Here is a 4,728-nt window from a genome sequence, read left to right on the forward strand (position 1 = left end):
GTGGAGATTAAAGGTGATCATGTTGGTGCAGCACAGTGCCTTGGCTCAGAATGCACACTCAGTAAATATCTGATACTATTTTCCAATACATTCTGGATGTTCACTTCAATTTTCCATCACATTGGTAAAGAAGGGAGGTGGAAAGTTATGAGGGGCCCACACCTGTTTTATCAGGGGGATGGTCCTATGGGGTTATCACCCATTGCCTAACCTTGAGACCATGGCTGCAGGAAACTTGGACTATATGGCCCAGTGATGGTTCCTGGGGTCACAGATTGGGTTCTCTGGAAACAAATGTGGAGCCAGAACTTGGGCACAGATCAGTCATCAGGAATTGTCACCTGGGAGAGGCTGGGGAGGAGGCAGGAGTGGGCAGGGGGAGAAGCCAAGTCACGATGGCAACCCTGACAAAGCTTTGGCCCACCTGATGGGGAGCTTCAGAACAAGTGCTGTCCATCAGAGTTGCCCTGTTTCAGACTAACATGCCCAAGCCTTTATACATCCATCTCATTCAGTCACCTAGTAAGGGCATGACCTTGGGAAAAAAGGATCTCTGCATCAGAGCAGACCCTGAGAAAACCAGCAGCCGAGGCACCCCTGCAGCTGGGCAGCAAGTCCCTGGAATGAGTCCTTCTGGAGAAAAGAGGCCTTTTGTGACCCTTAGCCCCTCATCACCTGACACACAGAAGCAGATGTTTTCTACTCTAATTGTTTTTTGATGAATCCCATTTGCTTAAGTGTTGCTTGTCACAACACAATTTCACAGATGTGGTCTCCTCTTATTGCGAGCTGGTAAGAGGGGCCTTTGGGGGAAATCTGAGGCAGATGTCAAAGTGGGGAGAATCAGAAATCTCATCCCACTGGCTTGTGATGGAGTGGGTCTCGGTCCTTCTAAACGGTCTGATGCACTGGGCCTGAAAGACCTTTCCCAGATAGTCTGAAAGAAGGTAGGGGGAGGTGTTGGAGGGGAGTCAGTATTGCAAATGTTAGAAGACAGGAACTGAGGGGGAGGGAGCGCTCAGAGGAGCTAAGCCAGGAAAAGGTGATATGGTTTGAGCATAAAGGTCAGCCTAAGAGCACAAAACACCTGGGCACTACTCCTAGCTCCAGCAACAGCTTGTCTTTAGGCAAATTATTTCCCCATTCTGAGTTTCACTTCCTCTACCACATGCCAATGGACTCACACTCAACTTGGTATCTTAGAAACTAGCATGGAGGCTGAAATGCTAGTTTAATGCACATTTAATAAGTGTTTGTGGTCATATGGAAGTTCCTCAAAGAGTTAAAAATAGAACTACCCTACAACCCAGCAATTGCCCTACTAGGTATTTACCCAAAGGATACAAAAATACAGATTCAAAGGGGTGCATGCACCCTGATGTTTATATTTATAGCAGCATAATCAACAATAGCCAAATTATGGAAAGAGCCCAAATGTCCATCACTGATGAATGGATAAAGAAGATGTGGTATATATATATATATATGTATATATATATATATATATATATGTGATGAAATATTAGTCATCAGAAAGAACAAAATCTTGTCATTAGCAATGATGTAGATGGAGCTAGAGAGTATTATGCTGAGGGAAATAAGTCTGTCAGAGAAAGACAAATACCATATGATTTCACGTATATGTGGAGTTTTTTTTTTTAAAGATTTTATTTATTTATTTGACAGAGAGAGACACAGCGAGAGAGGGAACACAAGCAGGGGGAGTGGGAGAGGGAGAAGCAGGCTCCCTGTGGGGCAGGGACCCCAATTCGGGGCTCGATCCCAGGACCCTGGGATCATGACCTGAGCCAAAGGCTTAACGACTGAGCCACCCAGGCACCCCACGTGTATGTGGAATTTAAGAAACAAACCAGATGAACATAGGGGAAGGAAAAAAAGAGAGCAAGGGAAGCAAACCATAAGAGACTCTTAACTACAGAGAACAAACTGAGGGTTGATGGAGGGAGGTGGGTGGGGGCTAGACTAAATGGGTGATGGATATCAAGGAGGGCACTTGTGATGAACATCGGGTGTGTTCTATGTAAGTGATGAATCACTAAATTCTAGACCTGAAACCAATGTTACCATATATGTTAACTAACTAGAATTTAAATAAAAACTTGAAAAAACAAAACATGAGATATTCTGTCTCTTACACAGACTGAACACACTTGCTTTTGGTGGTTACTGCACAGGAAGGACCTGGGGACCCCATTGTGGTGCTCTGAGTCACTCTGCTCTTCATAACTTTTAAATCCGCTTGAGCTCCATCCATATTCCAAAGAGCTATGGCCACCTTCACCTCCATCTTCAGCATCATTATTAATCATTTCGTCTGATGGCAAAAATGGCAAAATGAAATAAAAAATGCAGAATTTGTTAAAAAAAAAGAAGTGTTTGTGGCCACTTCCAGTTACAACTCAGTAACCCTCATGCCATAAACTAGAAGTCTAGATTAAATCTATGAAACCATGTTTTCAGATGTTAGACAACCCATCATGCAGGACTGTGAACTCTGAGTGAGTCCAGGTGGAACGTGTTGGTTGAGCAGCTAGGAAATTAAATTGGGATCTCAGAAGATTCAATGCTTAGTAAAGGACATGTTGGCCCTTAAAGACGGCTCTAGCCCTTCCCTGACAAAGCTTAACACGAGCTGCAAAGTGCTCGAGTCAATCTGTAAGTATATGAACTGATTGTCCACATACACTAAACATTCAACAACATAAGAGTGTTCGGCATCCAATGATGATTATTAGATATGCCAAAAAACAGGAAATGTGACTCAGAACAAGGGGGAAAAATCTGTCTAGAAACAGGCCTAGAAGTGACAGAGATTAACACACTAGGGACATGCAGCAGCTATTGTAAGTACGTTCAAGGATGTAAAGGGAAACGCAAGTACAATAAAGAGAGAAACCCAATAAAAAAGGAAGCTCAAGAGCTGAAAAATGAAATACTCAAAACGAAAAATTCACTGGATGGGCATAGAAGTAGATGAGATTCTGAAGAAAAAGATAGCAGTACAACTTCAAAGCAGAGTAGTGGAAACTAAACAAAATGACAAAAAACCAGGAGCCAAATCACACAGTGCTCTGTAGGTCACTTTAAGGATTTTGGCTTCTACTCTGGGTAACCTGGACACCACTGGAGAGTTTTGATGACGGAAGTGATACCATCTGATTTGCCTTTGAATGGAATCACTCTGGCTGCTCTGTGGAGAACAGACTGCAGAGGGGAAGGCTAGACACAGGTGGCCTGTTAAGTGAATGCTAGTAATATTCTGAGTGAGAAATGATGGCGGCTTAATCCAGGTTAACAACAGGGCAATGTGAAATGGTTGAAATCTGGGATATATTTGTAGGGTTTTTTTTTTTAAGTAAGCTGTACACCCATTGTGGAGCTCAAACTCATGACCCCAAGATCAAGCATCCCATGCTCTACTGACTGACCCAGCCAGGCACCCCCAGGGATATATTTTGATGGTAGAGCAGACACGATTTTTTCATGCCCTGGATTTAGAATGAAGAGTGATGTCAAGTTGTATACACTGAGCCACTGACCATTTCGTAAGAGCAAGAAATATGTATCAGTTAGGACTGCATTTAGGTATGTATAACAAAAATCCCAATGACATAAACAAATGGAGGCTTATTCATTTCACATGACTGGTTAGACCAATATTGGTCCACTACTCAAGGTTACCATCGATATCTCAGGCTCTTGCTATGGAGTTCCATAACTCCATACTTCAACAGATTGTATCTTTGCCCTTGTTCTTGTGCTTCATGGTCCCAAGGTGGCTGCTGTATGGTATCAGTATTCCAGGAAAGAAGAAATGACAAAGGGACAAAAGGGACCCTGCCAGTGGAGTTTGTCCCTTTCTTACCCAAGAAAGCAAAAGCTTTCCTGGAAGCCACATCCAGCAAACTTCCCCTTATATTTCATTGGGTCATGTAGCCAACCTTTGGAGAATGAGATTCTATGTGTGGTCTAGGCAAATTGCAATTCATTCTTTATGGCCAGAGTAGGAGGTCTTCTCTCCCTAGAGTCAAAAGATTTCTGCTGGTAGCTAAACGCATGAGGTTCTGTTAGCAGAATCAAAGGGGCATACTTCATGAAGAATGTTAGATTAGTGATTGACAATTTCTACCATTGATTGATTGCTTTTTGCAATTTTGTTACAAAACAACTTTCTCCCCCCTTCCCTTGTTTGGCAGATGTATATAATAAATATGCACTGCTACCATGTTGGCATGATGGCATAGTGATTTGGAAAGACTTCATAAGTAAGCTGCTTGAGAGAAAGACAGGAGAGACGTGAAGGGGGAAAGGGTGGGTGTGGTTGGTCTCAGATTGTTAAAAAAGAACTGGTCAGTAAGAGGAGCAATGCACCGCAGATTTGTGAAGTGTGTAGAAAAGGGAAGGCCAGTTTGGCTGTCGGTTTGTCCATCTCATTCATTGTAGGTTATCTTGAGAAACAAGGGAAGTGCAGAGTGAAGAACCAGTACAGACGTGAGGGAGGGAAATGCATGTTCTATTAAAGCTGGCAGCAGAATCCCTTCTAGAGAACTTTTGTTGTTGTTGTCAGCAAAGCACTTGCTGAAAAGTTAGGTCCCAGGATCTGGTTTAGAGAGCAACACATGACACAAAGAAAGCAAAATTGCTTTGCCAAATAAAGAAGAGTTTTGAGTTTTGGCTGGCCACACCAAAGGAGGGGTAAAGGGATCC

Source organism: Phoca vitulina, unplaced genomic scaffold (assembly GCF_004348235.1).
Source record: "Phoca vitulina isolate PV1807 unplaced genomic scaffold, GSC_HSeal_1.0 scaffold2, whole genome shotgun sequence".
Lineage (NCBI taxonomy): Eukaryota > Metazoa > Chordata > Mammalia > Carnivora > Phocidae > Phoca > Phoca vitulina.